The following is a 20955-nucleotide window of genomic DNA, read 5'->3' as shown; positions in this document are numbered from 1 at the left end:
TAAAAATAAACGTGAATTTAGGCTACTTTAGTTTTGTACACATTGTCATGTTAATTATAATCAAATGCATTTTGTTTTATTGACCAGGGGATCGAGATAATTCTTTTAATCAATTTGTATGCTGAAATGTATGTAATTACATATCAATGTTTGGTAGTTATTATTATTATTATTATTATATAATTGTATAATTAACCCTTAAACAGGCAAGAGTGGAAAATGATAAGCAAAAAATAATTTCATGTAATTTTTTGTATCATCTGGACTTATCCAGAAGATATCCAAAATAATTTTTGAAATATTTGATATATTTTGGATTTTTTAAGTTTAATTTAAAAATTAAGTTTAAATTTACAGTAAATCAAATATACTGTAGGGCCTACTTAATATTTTTTTATATAAAATTTTACAAAATATTTTTTACTCTAAAATTAATATAAAATCAAAGCCATATATCTAACCAAGTTGTGTTCCAAATTTGAAGTTGATATCACAAAACTTGAAGTTCCCATGAGATTTTGTTTAGGCGTAATACCAAAAATAGCCACCGGGTGACAAACATTGCATTGAATTTAATTGTATGCATTCTGCCGTAACAAATTAATACATTTCTTTCACAAAATATCAAACCTTGAGACTCAGACCTATCTAGATACTAGATACTACAAATACTAGATTATATGTTTTATTATGAACTTTTAGCATGAAAACCAAAGCTTCAATTATCAAAAGTGTCCAGAACTCCTGTTATGATGTAGATTTTTTGAGGTGCACTCTTGTCATAAATGTATCTATTACTGTTCCTACATAATTTGTAACAAAAAACAGTGCTAAAATATCTATTTAGGAGTCTTAGACCTTTCCAACGATATATAGTTTGTCATGATTAGATTAGGATTTAATTGTAATATAGTGAATTAAAAACTCAAAATACAAAGATGGTCAAAATGAATCCCTTTTTTATACCCAAAAAAGGCACCGTGACTCAGGAGTCGCATATATTTCAAAACGTGCTAAATAACAACATGAACAAAATATTATTAAATGTTCTTCTTCAGCACCTTAAGACAATGTTCAAAATTAATGTTAGCAGTATTATTATTATTTTTTCCAGAAGAAAAGTAAGTTTAATATATATTTACTTTCCTCAAAATCTGAATGTCCTGCACCACCGGTAGCCATGTTGGATTTAGGTCAGGCTGACTAATTTATCACAAAAAACTTGAAGTAAATCATGTGACCAGCATACTCAAGACAGACCAGGCTGTGAGAAATGATAAAAAGGATTTGATGAAAAAAAAAAGTTCTTATGCCCCAAAAAAGACAATAAAAACGATGTGACTCCCAGGTCACGCTGCCGGTTTTAGGGTTAAGTAGGCTATAATTATCTACATAAAATGTCTAAATATTTGTATATATATATATATATATAAATATTTGTTGATAATTATAGCCTACTTAATTATATAATTATATAATAATAAATTGACAAATAAAAACTAAGACAAATAATTTGTATATATTTGCTGATAATTAAAGTCCAGATAAAGTCTTGATACGCGTTATAATCACGTCGATCACCAACACAACTTGTCAATAGTCAAGGTAGTTTCCGAAGTTCTTAAAAAAAATTTCACTGTATAATTACTTACTTTAGTATATTTAAAAATAAAAGTATAATAACAACACTTTTAATACAGACATTTTTTAATACAACACAAGTTAACTTCATCAACTTTGTTGTTATATTAATTTTTTTTATCATTTTTGTCTCCTTTTCTTCCTCTGATGGACTGCCACTGGGCATATCGCTTATTGTAAAGAATAATAATAAATAAATAGATTGATACATTTAATGAATGTTATAAAACTAAGGCAATCAGCTTCCGGAGCTCCTGGGTGTACACTCAAAAAAATATTTAACCCCAAAAGTTAAAACTTATGTATTTCAATTACATGTCAATTTTCCATCCAATTTAATCACATAAATCCAACGTAAAAGTTAACATTTTATTTAAGCTTCACCATCATGTTCAGTTGATGTGAATGAATTAAATAATGGTTATGTGAACTAATGAACTGTGATTCAAGATTGTGTATTAATTAAACTTTACTCATTTCAAATAAATAGTTATTACTTGCTTTATATAACTATCTTACATTTCATTAATTCTATTGAATAAACTGTCAAACACGTTACATTTTCAAACATTTATTGTGTGCAATTTGCTGCCCAAGTCAAAAGCATCATCCAGTCTGACAAAAGAAACAAATAATGACATATACAGCACTTTACAAATTAATGCAACAGTTTTATGCATCCTCCCAAACTGTACTTTCTGTGGTTATTACTCATGTTACACTTTTAGTTTAAAACCTGTGTGCCAAGTAACAGGGATCCAAATTTCAGGGATCAGACATTCTTTTCACATTTTTAAGGTAAACATTTTGACATCACTGCATAGTACAGTAATCAGTTTGTGCCTTCTTCTGATCTGAAATTTCAAACACGAATGTAATTGGTACCATGCATCTTCATAAATATTTGTAAAACAAATAAACAATCAGGACATTGGATAACAAATAATACAAAATGAACACATACCCATCTTCCTTAAAAAAATTTTTTTTAACATATAACACGTTTTCACAATTCAACATTTAGGCAAGAACAAAGTGTCCTACTCACTGCCTCAGCTGCCTGATCAAGCTATCCATGGAGTATGCTGCATACCTAAAGAAGATCTCCACCAAGAATGTCCAATCTTAGTTTTGGTGGTGGATTATTGCTGAACTCTGTGTAAGCTCTCTGAAGCTGAATTTCAGCAGAACACAGGAACAAAAAAAAAATCTGAGGCAAAGAACTGTTCTTGACTATAACAGTCTCGGCTCTGCTGCAAAAGTCAACAGCACAAGGGCTAACATCTCTCGTGTCAAGAGTATCAGAGCTACAAAAGCATGAATGGTGCATTAGGTGCAGTCTCTTGCATGCTGGAGTTAGTGTCATCAGTCCGTCGAAAAATTCCTTTCAGGGCATCACTGTCTTAAAAGTTTTTAAAGTTCTTAATCTCCCTTCAGTTGTTGGAAACATCTAGGCAAGAAGTAAATGTCCTATTCACTTAAACATTGTGCCTGAACCTTTGGGGAAAGCTTGCTGCCATCCAAATTCATCATAACCTTTTGAAAGAATTCAAACATGAATTTGAGACTCTGAGGGTAGCTTAAGTTGAGAGCGTAGATCAGTCCGAACAGCATTAGCAATCCAAAGGAAACACTCTTTCAGGGCTGTAGCCGCTGCACACCCTATATCACTACTCCAACATCCTCTGGCTCGTCCTCAGCGCAGCACCTTCTTTACCAATCACAAAAAGCCCCAGATACCCCTTTTCCACCAAGGCAGAGCTGGTGCTGGTTCGGAGCCAGAGCCTAGTTTCAAATCGGTTCTTTGTTTTTCCACCGCCAAAGCACCAGCTCCGAACCAGTAAAACTGGTTCTTAAGTAGCACCAAATCATTGCAGGGTCTAGAACGGAGCCAAGAAAGAACCGCTTGCGTCAGAGGCTGGGGGCGGGGTTACCGTGGCCAACAAGACTGAAGAGAAACTTGTGACCGCCATTTTTAAATAGCAGCTAGTCGAGCTAATAGCAGCTCGATTATAATATCCGTCTATGTAAGTTACGGCGAGCTGCACGAACGCGTTGGATTCGCCGTGTTTGGATGCCGATTTATTTTCGCAAACCCATGAGCATCCATAGTAACGCAACGTCTATTATTGTTGATGCCTTGTTCGAGATGCATCGGAGCAGCGTGGACCGATCAGAGCTGCGGGAGTGTTTGGAGATCATACGACTCCTTGTGCTTTTTAAACGCTTTCGCAGTGCTTTGATTTCATGTGCTGATCGTTCTGCGAGAAGCCGATGCATCTCGAACAAGTCTGGTGTGTTTGTGTTTGGCGCTGCCGCACTAGCGTTGCTGTGCAACATGATACGTATGCAGTGACGTAAGATATAGCTCTGTTGTGGCTCTCTGGCCGGTGGAAACGCAAACCGGTTCTTAGTAAGCTCGTCAGTCGAACCAACTCCGAACTGGCAATAGCTCTAGCTCTGAACCAGCACCCGGTTCTTGTTGGTGGAAAACGGGTAAGAGTGGTCTCAGAAATTCCTCTCTCAGCTTCTTCAGGATTGCAGTCCTAAGCCAAAACAAAAGACAAACAATCAAATAATAATTAACACCTTGTTTAGTTTCACTGAAATATTGGTAACATACAGGCTGGCAATAGGTTTAGGCAATTACAAAAAGTACATAATATACAAACCTCAATTTCTTATATATATATTAGGGCTGGGGGAATTAACGCGTTAATCTTTGCGATTAATTTGAAATGTTTAACGCGTTAAAAAAAAATAACGCAATTGACGCAGCACTTTTTTTTTTTGCCTCGTTTTAATGATTTCCTGTTGCGTCTGCTATTAAAAAGGCCGAAATATGCCGTCCCGCCCCTCCATGTTCGGCGGTCAGGTTTCATTCTCGGGCAGCTTTCATGAGCGGGTCTTTTCCGCTCGGTATGTGCGTCGTGCTCTGTGCTCTGTGCTCTGTGCTCCGCGCGCACGCGCGCGTGAGTGTGTGTGTGTCGGTCGGCGCGTGCGTGCGTGCGTGTGTGTGTGTGTGTCGGCTCGCGCTGTCGTTAATGGCCCAGCAGCGGCGAGCTCTCCGTTCCGTGTGTGTGTGTGTGTGTGTGTGTGTGTGTGTCGGCGGCTCTGTCGTTAACGGCCCAAAGGCTTCAATCATGTACTAAGCACTGGAAAAGTAAAGTCCACTCAAGTAACGTGAAATTTCTCTGTTGACTTCTGTTTGCTGAGCTGGTATAGCCATGCTGGGCAACAATGGTAAAATGACCTGCTCTGATCACATGCTCTGGTAATAATAGCTTTGTAGGACTATATTTTGTTTTAATAATTAATAAAATAATAATAATAATAATAATAATCTGTTAAATTGATTATGTTGATTGATTATTGAAAAAGAATAATATATTGATATATTGATGTTTAATATTTTAATATAGGGCTATTTTCTGTTCCCTTTTTTTCCTGTGTTGTTTAATTAGGTGATTCTAAGTTTAAATATTGATGATTACAAGCTTGGGGGAAGCGCAATTAATTGCAATTAATTACAGAAATTGTGCAATTAATTAGTAAATTTTTTTTAATCGATTCCCAGCCCTAATATATATATATAATAATAATAAAATATAAAAAAAACACTGATTATAGTACATTTTAAATATATATGTATATATTTTATATGATTATATATTTTATATACAATATCTGTAATTAGTTATAAATAAATCAAATGCAGTTTACCACACCTTGTCTGTAATTGCCATAATGTTCTTCTGTCCAGAAGCACCACCTTTGCTGCTGCAAAGCTTGTGTAGATAACAGTGTATCTGTCCAGCTGCGCCAAGAACTTTGACAGAATTGGCAATTTATGAATTCTAAAAAAATAATAATAATAAAAAAAAAAAGAGAGAAATAAAGATGGCCATGAAATATGCCTACTGTGGAGGAATTCATTGTAATTTACTATTTATTCTTGTGTAAATATCAATAACACTTACTTCATTTACTGTGAACAGTGCAGGCCACCTGGTTTGTAAATCAGACACCAATTGTCCTAAAAGTGCAAGTACAAGTCAATTACTATATATTACTATACACAAGGATGCCTGAACCTCACCCCAAAATGTCCATGTTTAAGCTTAGAATGTTTCAATAACTCATACCTACAGGATCATTCTGTGCCACACACTTTACATTGCCACATTTCCAAAACTCACATATCTGAAATTCAAAAAGAGAGGAAAAACAACAGACATCACACTTTTGCAAAGCAATTAAACGTCAAGTATAAATTATTACAAAAAAAACATATACCGTAATTGGGTGATTGTGCCAAACCAGAGCCAGAAATGTTGGAATAGTGTCACATCGATGAGGACTCTGAAATAGCAAAGACATACAGTTTTATTTTTTTGTAATGAAACTACAAATCAGCATGGAAAAAATAAGCATTTTCCACTTAATTGAATCGTATAAACCTTTGCATGTGGATAACTTTCATATACAGTCGATTAAGTTTGTGCAACGGTTTGGCATGTTCAAAGGATTTTTCAAGCAAAGTAAAATTTAGGCCTAACTTACGTCGAGATGAATAAGTTACACGTTGTTATTAAAAATGACGCACATATTGTCATTCGACCGTAGGCCTATAAATGAACAAAGTTACAGATATTTTTTAAGATATTTGTTTTAACGAGAAATCCTATACAATTTTACCTGAAAACCTTAATTTGGGCCTACGTTAGATTGACTTTGTTTGTGCAACGCAAATATCATACGCGTAATCTGCCTAAATGCAAAAATGATGAACATACAGGTAACAGTTAGTCAGTCGACAAAAAATCTTACAAAAGATATTTTAACGTTACTCTTTATATAACTGGAAAGGCCGAAAAGGTTCATTCGTCTGAAGTGCAGTCACGGAAAAACTAAGATATTAATTAAATCAGATCCATCACATTTATAAAATAATAGTTGATGTTGAAGTCTAAATCATTTATAAATATAGAAAATAACTTACCTTGTTGAATATTCGACATCTGTTAAAGCAAATCGCTGACGCTGAATCTTGTATCGCACCTCCAAGCTCAACGACTGTTGCCGCCTGCGCTTTCACAATGTTTTTTTTTATTTTTTTTTATTTTTTTTACTCTAGTGCGCATGCGCCACATCTGAATCTGCTCCTTACGGCAACAAATCAAGTATAGTGTATGTAATTTGATCAGTTTGGACTTGGATCCATTACATTCATGTTGTGTAAGAGTAATTCGCAACAATAATGATAATTTTATAAATTTTTTAATATATTTTAGTTAAATTGTTTGCTTAAAGTCAATTAGTGGCAAGAATCATTTTTAAGTCATCTCTTCTCTTCCCTCTCTCTTTCTCTCACAGTTTTTCACAGATAGTTCACTGTTGCACACGAACAGCCATTCGGTTAAACACTTTTTTTGAACAACATGTCTTGCAGCCATCAAAGATGCTTATCCATCAAACTGAGCATGTCCACCATGCCCTCCTGTTTCAGAGAAACAGAACCCTTAAGCCCCTTAGATGAGAATGAGCTCATCACAGCCCTCCGCACAGGGAGGTGGTGGGCAATAATGGAGGTAGAGGATCGTTTACGCTCATCATTTGAGAAGAACGGGTGTGGGCTCACTTCAGGCCAGTGGGGAATAGTGGAGGCCCCACAAGGAGCCCCAGCCACTGCTAGGTACCAGCAGGGAGAGCCTGTGCCTGCCCAGTCCCCTGCGGGAGCACCCATGCCAGACGGCTCCCCACAGGGAATACCTGTACCTAAAGCATTAGTGACCACTGTGTCCTCTGAGGAAGCACCTGTGCCTGCCTTGTCATCTGAGGAAGCACCCATGTATGCAGGATCCCCTGAGGAAGCACCAGTACTTGCCAGGTCCCCATTCAGGAGAAAAGTGAGGATCCCATATAACGTGCCCACCACGTCTCCAGAGGAAGTACCTGTGCCCAACTCATCCCAAGAGGAAGCACCTGTGCCCACAGCCTCCCCAGAGGAAACCCCAGTGCCCACCACATCCTCTGAGGAAGCACCTGTACCTGCCTCGTCCCAAGAGGAAGCACCCATGTCCACTGCCTCCCCAAGAAGCACATTTAATTCACTAGTAACTGACTTTAAACACATTGAAGAAGAGAAGGCTGAGTTCAGAAGAAAGCTCCAGACCTGGTTTCCTGGCATTGAAGGCAAGAACATCAGCGAGGTCCAAAACAACAAAAGATAGTTTTCTCTTAGATTATTAGTAGTGCTGTCAGTTAAATGCGTTATTAACGGCGTAATACCCAGACAAAAGATTCTCAATTGTGTCATATTTGCTCTGTCTTTTTCTTCAATAGATCTATGCAACTGTACGTTGGATGAATCATGCATAAACCTGGAAAAAAAATGTGTTTGAATTTTGCCACGGTTCTTTTTAAAAATGTTCTTCACCAGATCTGTAACCAACAACAGTTTTATGAGAAAATGAGAATTCATCAGCCATGACGGCGCCTCATACGCAGTGTCAGGTTTACGCTCACTAATGTAAGTTGCAATACGATCTGAAATGGAACTCTTGAATTGTTCAAGCACCATTAATTCTTTTAAATCGTCAAGTGTTTTTACATCAGAAGCTACACACCAACGATTAAAATAGACCGAAATATCGTGTACAAAGTCAACATATGTCTGCTTTTCACTTTTCTTCCAGGACCTAAATCTTTGTCTATAGGAACCAGTTCAAAAGCCTCGAATTTAGTGATCTTAAAGAGCGCGATGGATTGTAGGGCGATAGAAGTTCCGTTAAATACCCAGGAGCTAAACCATTTAGGGCTTTATAGGTCAGTAGTAGTAATACTTTGTAATTGATACGGAACTTAATAGGTAACCAGTGTAGAGATGATAGAATTGGTGTTATAGGATCATATTTTCTTGACCATACAAATATACATACTGTATATTTATCACTTAAAAAATGAAGCGTCCATATTTATCACACTAACAAACTACGAACAAATCTTTATGAAATAACAATTGGCCGGACGACACAAACAAACTACAAACAAATCTTTATCAAATAACAATTGGCTGGACGAGCCCCCATATTTGTCATGACCGGCTCAAAGCCGTGACAAATAAGTGGAGGACATAGTAAAGGTTGGTAAAGTTGCAACAAATATTTATTAATATAAGTAGAAAAATATGTCAAACGAGAATCAATTACAAAATAACTAACAATTTCTGTCTGACAAACAATGTTAAAGTGTCAGACAGAACCAAACTCAAAGTTAATACAAAGGAGAACATAAACAAACAAAACAGAAACCAAACACAAAACGAACGGGAGCAAACAAGTCTCACAACGTCTTTCAGCTCTGGAGTTCTCCGAAGCACACTCATCATTCTCAAAGCCTAAGCTTATATATCAGTCTCCCGATGACCCTGCACAGGTGTACATCATTCTCCTGATGGGTCTCCCAGCCAGACCCACCGGTCGACAACAGCAGGAACAACCGGAGACTCGTCACAAGATAGTCCAGGCGCAGGTCCTTCATCAGATCTGGATACGGCCTGGATCCGGCGGACTGCGGTAAACCTCGGGATAAACAGAGAGACTAATATTAGCGTAGACGCCATTCTTCTTATGATGAAACGAGTACATCAGGATTTATGGGAAGTGTTCCCGGTTCCAGCTGATCTAATCTATGCAGCCTAACATTGAATTATAGAAGTCTATAATGTGTAATGTGTATGCTAGGTCAAAGAGATGTGTTTTTAGTCTAGCTTTGAACTGACAGAGTGTGTCTGCTTCCCGGACAATGTTAGGAAGCCTGTTCCAAAGTTTTGCCGCTAAATAGCAAAAGGATCTACCGCCAGCAGTCGATTTTGATATTCTAGGTATTATCAACTGGCCGGAATGTTGAGATCGCAGTAGACGTGAAGGACTATAATGCGTTAAGAGCTCGCTCAAGTACTACGGAGCTAAACCATTTAGTGCTTTGTAAGTAATCAGCAATATTTTAAAATGTATTCGATGTTTAATAGGGAGCCAATGCAGTGTTGACAGAACCGGGCTAATATGGTCATACTTCCTGGTTCTGGTAAGAACTCGAGCTGCTGCGTTTTGGACCAGCTGTAGTTTGTTTATTAAGCGTGCAGGGCAACCACCCATAATAGCATTACAATAATCTAGCCTTGAGGTCATGAACGCATGAACTAATTGTTCTGCATTTGTCAAAGAGAGCATATGACGTAATTTAGATATATTTTTAAGATGGAAAAATTTGGTTTTACAGATACTAGACACGTGACTTTCAAATGAAAGATTGGTATCAAAGAGCACACCCAGGTTCCTAACCGACGACGAAGACTTAACAGAGCAGCCATCAAGTGTTAGACAGTATTCTAGGTTATTACGTGAGGATGTTTTTTGTCCAATAATTAGAATCTCTGTTTTTTCTGAATTTAGTAGTAGGAAATTACTAGTCATCCAATTTTTCATATCAGCTATGCATTCCGTTAATTTAGTGAATTGGTAGTTTTCGTTAGGTTGTGAAGAAATATAGAGCTGAGTATCATCAGCATAACAATGAAAGCTAATTCCATGCTTCCTAATGATATCTCCTAATGGTAGCATGTACAGAGTGAACAGCAGTGGTCCCAGTACTGAGCCTTGTGGTACGCCATACTGAACTTGTGATCGATAAGACAACTGCTAAATATAACTTGATCAACATCACACATTAACCTGACATCGCTAGCTTCAATCTAAATCTTTATTGCTAGCACAACACGCTTGAAATTCACTAGCCTGTTAGAATAGGCTACCATCCGTGCGCTCTATTTATTATTTATTCTCTAGCATGCCCGCGCCTTCTGTTCGCTTTTTATTTATTTATTTATTCTCTAGCACGCCCGCGCCTTCTGTTCGCTTTCTATTTATTTATTTATTCTCTAGCGCGCTCGCACCTTCCGTGCGCTCTTTATTTTTTTTTTATTTTTTTTTATTTTTTTTATCTCGCACCTTTTACGAGTTCATCAAAAAACTTTGGTGAGTATCAGTCAACAAACACGGTGAGTCATGTCATCTTCTCCTCTTATTGTCACCTGCACCTCATGTAACATGTATAGCATAGCCTTCTCTGCCAGCACAGGATTTACATGTGATAAATGCAGGGAGATAGTAAAGCTGACGGGGAAGATTTCAGAGCTAGAGACACGCATCCAAACTTGAATCGAGGTTAATTGTAAGAGTGCAAGGGCTTTAGATACTACTTTGGATGTGACTAGCTTAGTGAACTCTGTACATTGTTCGGCCCCGTGCAGCAGGGCAATTGGGTGACGGTGAGGCGCTGTAGTCGCGGGACAAAACACCGCTCTTCCGTTACGATTACAACATCAAACAGATTCTCCCCCCAAAGTGAAACACCCACTGAGAATCCTGTTGATTGTGCCCTAGTTATTGGCGGTTCTATTACACGGAACGTGAAAATAGAGACACCAGCCACCATAGACACATGTTTGCCGGGAGCCAGAGCGCCTGACATCAGAGCAAATTTAAAAGTGCTGGCTAATGCTAATCGTAAATTCTCTAAAATTATTATTCACGTCGGCACTAATGATGTTAGGCTCCGCCAGTCGGAGATCACTAAAATTAACATTAAAGAGGTGTGTGAACTTGCAAGTACGATGTCAGGCACTGTAATTTGCTCTGGCCCCCTTCCTGTTCGCAGGAGTGATGAGATAGTTAGTAGACTGTCCTCCCTCAATGGCTGGCTGTCTGATTGGTGTCCGCGTAATAATATAGAATTCATTGACAATTGGACAAGTTTTTGGGGCAGACCTGACCTGTTGAAAAGAGATTGTGTTCATCTCTCCTGGGATGGTGCTGCTCTTCTCTCTAGTAATATGGCACATAGTCTTAGAGCTCAAACATGAATTGGGGCTCAGGTCAGGAAGCAGACAGACTGGCTAAACCGACCGTCTGCCAGCCGTCTCACGTCACCAAGGTCAAATAAATCCCATCACATAGAGCCTCTTTCACCTAGATATCATCATATAGAGACTTGTGAATTGATGTTCAACAAATAAAAAACAGATATAAAACAAATGAGCAAATGATAAAGCTTGGGTAGCTGAATATTAGATCCCTTACTTCAAAAGCTATTGTTAATGATATGATTACAGATTATAACCTAGGTGTGCTGTGTTTGACAGAAACCTGGCTAAAACCAAACGATTACATTACTTTAAATGAGTCCACCCGGCAAGATTACAGTTATAAACATGAACCTCGTCTGAAAGGCAAAGGGGGAGCTGTTGCTGTTATTTATAGTAATATTTTTGGAATTACTAAGAAGTCTAGTTTCAAATATAATTCTTTTGAAGTGTTGGTGCTTAAAGGGATACTTCAGGATTTAGCATTAAGCTTTGTATTAGTAGAAAACCAGTAGTATTTTCGAATTACCGTGCTTTCCACCCTCATATCCCCCTGAGACGAGAGATTTATGTATTTTTTTGTCTGGAAAAAATCCTCCGATGACGCAAAAATCGTCATTTTGCGTCATCTGAGGATTTTTTTGGCCAGAGGCTAAAGACTACAGCCAGTAGTAGGGGCTGTCCCGCATGTGTTCAACCCGCCCATAGAGGGTGGGATCTCACTCACAGAATGTACACATAGTGTCAGCCATCTTTTTTTGGAAGCTAAGCTAGCAGGCTCTTGTTCTGTGGAGAAAGCTGAGTAGTAGGAGAAAGCTGAGTAGTTACCATCCTCTTTTTCCTGGACATGTCCGGCCGTCGAGATCGTCCAAAATGTCCGGGATTCGGCTTTTGCTTTCTGCAGTCGCCATTCATTGTTTACATGCACACCTTTTGTTTCAATCTAACTGAATTAATTCCGATTGGTGAATCTGGATGTAGTGTTTACATGAACGCTAAACAAGTGATCGGTTGATGTGCGAATTAACATTGCTAAGAAAATTCCCGCTCCTCCGTGAGAGATACGAGACCAGTGCGTCTCAGTAATCACGCCACCGGCCTCGCACCGTTCTCCCGCGCCCCTCAGCCTCGTCCTGCTCGCCACAGTAAACATAATGAATGGCGACTGTAGAACGCATAAGCCAAATCCCGGACATTTTGGGCGATCTCGAAATCCCGGGCAGACTCGTCATCACGGAGACTCACTAGTAGCCTAGCCTTGTTGTTTTCAACTGCGCTCTCTTACCGGTAGGCGTGGCTTGGGAGTGGCCTCCTAGGGCAGCGAAGCAAGTGCATTCTGGGAGTTGTTGTCTTTCATCCACATAAGCCAAAAATCTATTTTCTGGCTTTTCTCAGTCTAGAAAGCTCCAAATTCAAAAAATAATTTCACATTTCTTCTACATAAATGACCCATTTTAAATACAATTCATCTTTCCAGAGGTGAAGTATCCCTTTAATATAGCAATATATAGGCCTAGTGTAAATGATAAATCACGTTTGAGATTTGTGCTGGCTACTGTATACAGGCCACCAGGGCACCATACAGACTTTATCAAAGAATTTGCTGACTTTCTATCAGAGTTATAGTATATATTAGTACTGGCTGCTGATAAAGTCATAATTGTTGGTGATTTTAATATACATATAGATAACGAAAAAGATGCATTGGGATTGGCATTTAAAGACATTCTTAACTCTATTGGATGGAGTTAGACAACACGTGTCAGGACCTACTCATTGTTGTAATCATACCCTAGATCTAATATTATCACACGGAATCAGTGTTGATGCCGTTGAAATTCTGCAGCAGAGCGATGACATCTCAGATCATTATCTAGTCTCGTGTAAACTTCATTTAGCCAAGGCTGCAAAGCCGACTCCGTGTTACAAATATGTTAGACCTATCACTTCTGCCACTAAAGATTGCTTTATTAATAATCCTCCTGATCAGTTTCATCATCTCAGCATCCCAGATAGCTTAGAAGAACTCGATATTGTGACAGAACTCTCTCTTTTCCAGCACTTTAGACACAGTTGCTCCGTTGCGCTTAAAGAAGATTAAAGAAAATATTCCAACGCCGTGGTACAACGAGCACACTCGGGGCCTTAAGAGAGCAGCCAGAAAAATGGAGCGCAACTGTAAGAAAACAAAACTAGAGGTATTTCGCATTTCATTAAAAGAAGAGAGCTCGATTGCATACAGAGAGGCCTTAAAAGCTGCTAGATCTGCTTATTTTTCAACCCTATTAGAAGAAAATAAACAAAACCCTAGGTATTTATTTGAAACAGTGGCTAAACTAACGAAAAATAAAGCCTCAAGCCCAGAAGTTTCCAAGCAGCACAGCAGTAATGACTTCTTCACTTACAAGATTGATAATATCAGGGAGAAAATTATAACTATGCAACCGTCTACTACAGTATCGCATCAGGCAGTGCATTGTAGTCTGCCTAAGGAAAAATTTGATTCATTCATTGCTATAGAAGAGGAAGAATTCGTTAAACTCGTTAAATCATCTAAATCGACAACATGTACTGTATGTTAGACCCTATACCGACTAAGCTACTGAAAGACATGCTTCCAGAGGTCATAGATCCTCTTCTTAATATCATTAATTCATCTTTGTCATTAGGATACGTACCAAAAACTTTTAAGCTGGCTATGATTAAACCGCTTGTTAAAAAAATGCAACTTGATCGTACAGAATTAGTCAATTACAGGCCGATCTCGAATCTACCTTTTCTGTCAAAGATACTAGAAAAGGCGGTATCCTTACAACCATGTTCCTTTTTAGAAAGAAATATCTGTGAGGATTTTCAGTCAGGATTTAGACCGTAACATAGTACTGAGACAGCTCTCATTAGAGTTACAAATTGGATCAGATCGGAACCACGATCGGATGATAAGAGCAAATCATTTGTAACTCTAATGAGAGCTGTCTCAGTACTATGGTACGGTCTAAATCCTGACTGAAAATCCTCACAGATATTTCTTTCTAAAAAGGAACATGGTTGTAAGGATACCGCCTTTTCTAGTATCTTTGACAGAAAAGGTAGATTCGAGATCGGCCTGTAATTGACTAATTCTGTACGATCAAGTTGCATTTTTTTAACAAGCGATTTAATCATAGCCAGCTTAAAAGTTTTTGGTACGTATCCTAATGACAAAGATGAATTAAGGATATCAAGAAGAGGATCTATGACCTCTGGGAGCATCTCTTTCAGTAGCTTAGTCGGTATAGGGTCTAACATACATGTTGTCGATTTAGATGATTTAAAGAGTTTAACGAATTCTTCCTCTTCTATAGCAATGAATGAATCAAATTTTTCCTTAGGCAGACTACAATGCACTGCCTGATGCGATACTGTAGTAGACGGTTGCATAGTTGTAATTTTCTCCCTGATATTATCAATCTTGTAAGTTAATAAGTCATTACTGCTGTGCTGCTTGGAAACTTCTGGGCTTGAAGCTTTATTTTTCGTTAGTTTAGCCACTGTTTCAAATAAATACCTAGGGTTTTGTTTATTTTCTTCTAATAGGGTTGAAAAATAAGCAGATCTAGCAGCTTTTAAGGCCTCTCTGTATGCAATCGAGCTCTCTTTCCATGAAATGCGAAATACCTCTAGTTTTGTTTTCTTACAGTTGCGCTTCATTTTTCTGGCTGCTCTCTTAAGGCCCCGAGTGTGCTCGTTGTACCACGGCGTTGGACTATTTTCTTTAATCTTCTTTAAGCGCAACGGAGCAACTGTGTCAAAAGTGCTGGAAAAGAGAGAGTTCTGTCACAACATCGAGTTCTTCTAAGCTATCTGGGATGCTGAGATGATGAAACTGATCAGGAAGATTATTAATAAAGCAATCTTTAGTGGCAGAAGTGATAGGTCTAACATATTTGTAACACGGAGTCGGCTTTGCAGCCTTGGCTAAATGAAGTTTACACGAGACTAGATAATGATCTGAGATGTCATCGCTCTGCTGCAAAATTTTAACGGCATCAACATTGATTCCGTGTGATAATATTAGATCTAGGGTATGATTACAACAATGAGTAGGTCCTGACACGTGTTGTCTAACTCCATCCAATAGAGTTAAGAATGTCTTTAAATGCCAATCCCAATGCATCTTTTTCGTTATCTACATGTATATTAAAATCACCAACAATTATGACTTTATCAGCAGCCAGTACTAATATATACCATAACTCTGATAGAAAGTCAGCAAATTCTTTGATAAATTCTGTATGGTGCCCTGGTGGCCTGTATACAGTAGCCAGCACAAATCTCAAACGTGATTTATCATTTACACTAGGCCTATATATTGCTATATCAAAGGGATACTTCACCTCTGGAAAGATGAATTGTATTTAAAATGGGTCATTTATGTAGAAGAAATGTGAAATTATTTTTGAATTTGGAGCTTTCTAGACTGAGAAAAGCCAGAAAATTGATTTTTGGCTTATGTGGATGAAAGACAACAACTCCCAGAATGCACTTGCTTCGCTGCCCTAGGAGGCCACTCCCAAGCCACGCCTAACGGTAAGAGAGCGCAGTTTAAAACAACAAGGCTAGGCTACTAGTGAGTCTCCGTGATGACGAGTCTGCCCGGGATTTCGAGATCGCCCAAAATGTCCGGGATTTGGCTTTTGCGTTCTACAGTCGCCATTCATTATGTTTACTGTGGCGAGCAGGACGAGGCTGAGGGGCGCGGGAGAACGATGAGAGGCCGGTGGCGTGATTACTGAGACGCACTGGTCTCGTAACTCTCACGGAGGAGTGGGAATTTTCTTAGCAATGTTAAAACGCACATCAACCGATCACTTGTTTAGCGTTCATGTAAACACTACATTCAGATTCACCAATCGGAATGAATTCAGTTAGATTGAAACAAAAGGTGTGCATGTAAACAATGAATGGCGACTGCAGAAAGCAAAAGCCGAATCCCGGACATTTTGGACGATCTCGATGGCCGGACATGTCCGGGAAAAAGAGGATGGTAACCCCTACTACTCAGCTTTCTCCTACTACTCAGCTTTCTCCACAGAACAAGAGCCTGCTAGCTTAGCTTCCAAAAAAGATGGCTGACACTATGTGTACATTCTGTGAGTGAGATCCCACCCTCTATGGGCGGGTTGAACACATGCGGGACAGCCCCTACTACTGGCTGTAGTCTTTAGCCTCTGGCCAAAAAAATCCTCAGATGACGCAAAATTAAGATTTTTGCGTCATCAGAGGATTTTTTCCAGACAAAAAAATACATAAATCTCTCGTCTCAGGGGGATATGAGGGTGGAAAGCACGGTAATTCGAAAATACTACAGGTTTTCTACTAATACAAAGCTTAATGCTAAATCCTGAAGTATCCCTTTAAGCACCAACACTTCAAAAGAATTATATTTGAAACTAGACTTCTTAGAAATTCCAAAAATATTACTATAAATAACAGCAACAGCTCCCCCTTTGCCTTTCAGACGAGGTTCATGTTTATAACTGTAATCTTGCGGGGTGGACTCATTTAAAGTAATGTAATCGTTTGGTTTTAGCCAGGTTTCTGTCAAACACAGCACACCTAGGTTATAATCTGTAATCATATCATTAACAATAAGTGCTTTTGAAGTAAGGGATCTAATATTCAGCAACCCAAGCTTTATCATTTGCTCATTTGTTTTATATCTGTTTTTTATTTGTTGAACATCAATTAAATTTTTACCCTTAGATGGGTTTGGAAGTTTTTTGTGTTTTCTAATTCGGGGAACAGACACAGTCTCTATATGATGATATCTAGGTGAAAGAGGCTCTATGTGATGGGATTTATCTGACCTTGGTGACGTGAGACGGCTGGCAGACGGTCGGTTTAGCCAGTCTGTCTGCTTCCTGACCTGAGCCCCAATTCATGTTTGAGCTCTAAGACTATGTGCCATGTCTATAATGTGTAATGTGTATGCTAGGTCAAAGAGATGTGTTTTTAGTCTAGCTTTGAACTGACAGAGTGTGTCTGCTTCCCGGACAATGTTAGGAAGCCTGTTCCAAAGTTTTGGTGCTAAATAGGAGAAGGATCTACCGCCAGCAGTCGATTTTGATATTCTAGGTATTATCAACTGGCCGGAATTTTGAGATCGCAGTAGACGTGAAGGACTATAATGCGTTAAGAGCTCGCTCAAGTACTGCGGAGCTAAGCCATTTAGTGCTTTGTAAGTAATCAGCAATATTTAAAAATGTATTCGATGTTTAATAGGGAGCCAATGCAGTGTTGACAGAACCGGGCTAATATGGTCATACTTCCTGGTTCTGGTAAGAACTCGAGCTGCTGCGTTTTGGACCAGCTGTAGTTTGTTTATTAAGCGTGCAGGGCAACCACCCATAATAGCATTACAATAATCTAGCCTTGAGGTCATGAACGCATGAACTAATTGTTCTGCATTTGTCAAAGAGAGCATATGACGTAATTTAGATATATTTTTAAGATGGAAAAATTTGGTTTTACAGATACTAGACACGTTACTTTCAAATGAAAGATTGGTATCAAAGAGCACACCCAGGTTCCTAACCGACGACGAAGACTTAACAGAGCAGCCATCAAGTGTTAGACAGTATTCTAGGTTATTACGTGAGGATGTTTTTTGTCCAATAATTAGAATCTCTGTTTTTTCAGAATTTAGTAGTAGGAAATTACTAGTCATCCAATTTTTCATATCAGCTATGCATTCCGTTAATTTAGTGAATTGGTAGTTTTCGTTAGGTTGTGAAGAAATATAGAGCTGAGTATCGTCGGCATAACAGTGAAAACTAATTCCATGCTTCCTAATGATATCTCCTAATGGTAGCATGTACAGAGAGAACAGCAGTGGTCCTAGTACTGAGCCTTGTGGTACGCCATACTGAACTTGTGATCGATAAGACAACTGCTAAATATAACTTGATCAACATCACACATTAACCTGACATCGCTAGCTTCAATCTAAATCTTTATTGCTAGCACAACACGCTTGAAATTCACTAGCCTGTTAGAATAGGCTACCATCCGTGCGCTCTATTTATTATTTATTCTCTAGCACGCCTGCGCCTTCTGTTCGCTTTTTATTTATTTATTTATTCTCTAGCGCGCTCGCACCTTCCGTGCGCTCTTTATTAATTTTTTATTTTTTTTATTTTCTCTCGCGCCTTTTACGAGTTCATCAAAAAACTTTGGTGAGTATCAGTCAACAAACACGGTGAGTCATGTCATCTTCTCCTCTTGTTGTCACTTGCACTTCATGTAACATGTATAGCATAGCCTTCTCTGCCAGCACAGGATTTACATGTGATAAATGCAGGGAGATAGTAAAGCTGACGGGGAAGATTTCAGAACTAGAGACACGCATCCAAACTTTAATCGAGGTTAATTGTAAGAGTGCAAGGGCTTTAGATACTACTTTGGATGTGACTAGCTTAGTGAACTCTGTACATTGTTCGGCCCCGTGCAGCAGGGCAATTGGGTGACGGTGAGGCGCTGTAGTCGCGGGACAAAACACCGCTCTTCCGTTCCGATTACAACATCAAACAGATTCTCCCCCCACAGTGAAACACCCACTGAGAATCCTGAATGTGCCCTAGTTATTGGCGGTTCTATTACACGGAACGTGAAAATAGAGCCACCAGCCACCATAGTCACATGTTTGCCGGGAGCCAGAGCGCCTGACATCAGAGCAAATTTAAAAGTGCTGGCTAATGCTAATCGTAAATTCTCTAAAATTATTATTCACGTCGGCACTAATGATGTTAGGCTCCGCCACTCGGAGATCACTAAAATTAACATTAAAGAGGTGTGTGAACTTGCAAGTACGATGTCAGGCACTGTAATTTGCTCTGGCCCCCTTCCTGTTCGCAGGAGTGATGAGATAGTTAGTAGACTGTCCTCCCTCAATGGCTGGCTGTCTGATTGGTGTCCGCGTAATAATATAGAATTCATTGACAATTGGACAAGTTTTTGGGGCAGACCTGACCTGTTGAAAAGAGATGGTATTCATCCCTCCTGGGATGGTGCTGCTCTTCTCTCTAGTAATATGGCACATAGTCTTAGAGCTCAAACATGAATTGGGGCTCAGGTCAGGAAGCAGACAGACTGGCTAAACCGACCGTCTGCCAGCCGTCTCACGTCACCAAGGTCAGATAAATCCCATCACATAGAGCCTCTTTCACCTAGATATCATCATATAGAGACTTGTGAATTGATGTTCAACAAATAAAAAACAGATATAAAACAAATGAGCAAATGATAAAGCTTGGGTTGCTGAATATTAGATCCCTTACTTCAAAAGCACTTATTGTTAATGATATGATTACAGATTATAACCTAGGTGTGCTGTGTTTGACAGAAACCTGGCTAAAACCAAACGATTACATTACTTTAAATGAGTCCACCCCGCAAGATTACAGTTATAAACATGAACCTCGTCTGAAAGGCAAAGGGGGAGCTGTTGCTGTTATTTATAGTAATATTTTTGGAATTACTAAGAAGTCTAGTTTCAAATATAATTCTTTTGAAGTGTTGGTGCTTAAAGGGATACTTCAGGATTTAGCATTAAGCTTTGTATTAGTAGAAAACCTGTAGTATTTTCGAATTACCGTGCTTTCCACCCTCATATCCCCCTGAGACGAGAGATTTATGTATTTTTTTGTCTGGAAAAAATCCTCAGATGACGCAAAAATCGTCATTTTGCGTCATCTGAGGATTTTTTTGGCCAGAGGCTAAAGACTACAGCCAGTAGTAGGGGCTGTCCCGCATGTGTTCAACCCGCCCATAGAGGGTGGGATCTCACTCACAGAATGTACACATAGTGTCAGCCATCTTTTTTGGAAGCTAAGCTAGCAGGCTCTTGTTCTGTGGAGAAAGCTGAGTAGTAGGAGAAAGCTGAGTAGTAGGGGTTACCATCCTCTTTTTCCCGGACATGTCCGGCCATCGAGATCGTCCAAAATGTCCGGGATTCGGCTTTTGCTTTCTGCAGTCGCCATTCATTGTTTACATGCACACCTTTTGTTTCAATCTAACTGAATTAATTCCGATTGGTGAATCTGAATGTAGTGTTTACAAGAACGCTAAACAAGTGATCGGTTGATGTGCGTTTTAACATTGCTAAGAAAATTCCCGCTCCTCCGTGAGAGATACGAGACCAGTGCGTCTCAGTAATCACGCCACTGGCCTCTCATCGTTCTCCCGCGCCCCTCAGCCTCGTCCTGCTCGCCACAGTAAACATATTGAATGGCGACTGTAGAACGCATAAGCCAAATCCCGGACATTTTGGGCAATCTCGAAATCCCGGGCAGACTCGTCATCACGGCGACTCACTAGTAGCCTAGCCTTGTTGTTTTCAACTGCGCTCT

The 20955-nt window shown here is 39.0% G+C and overlaps 1 long non-coding RNA gene across 2 annotated transcripts; it reads right to left on the bottom strand.

The window, feature by feature from the left end:
• Positions 1 to 3365: 3365 nt before the first annotated feature.
• Positions 3366 to 6709, bottom strand: LOC309476813. 2 transcript variants are annotated; one of them, XR_014198376.1, is made up of 5 exons: positions 6644 to 6709; positions 5938 to 6003; positions 5622 to 5844; positions 5370 to 5498; positions 3366 to 4187 (listed from the first exon to the last, which is right to left on the bottom strand). It is a non-coding gene; the product is annotated as an uncharacterized lncRNA (long non-coding RNA). The 2 variants fall into 2 exon arrangements; XR_014198377.1 differs by having other exon boundaries at positions 5370 to 5470.
• Positions 6710 to 20955: the final 14246 nt, after the last annotated feature.

This window comes from Leuciscus leuciscus, assembly GCF_965113295.1.
Source record: "Leuciscus leuciscus genome assembly, chromosome: 16".
NCBI classification, from domain to species: Eukaryota; Metazoa; Chordata; class Actinopteri; order Cypriniformes; family Leuciscidae; genus Leuciscus; species Leuciscus leuciscus.
This window is presented reverse-complemented; position numbering and strand designations above follow the sequence as displayed.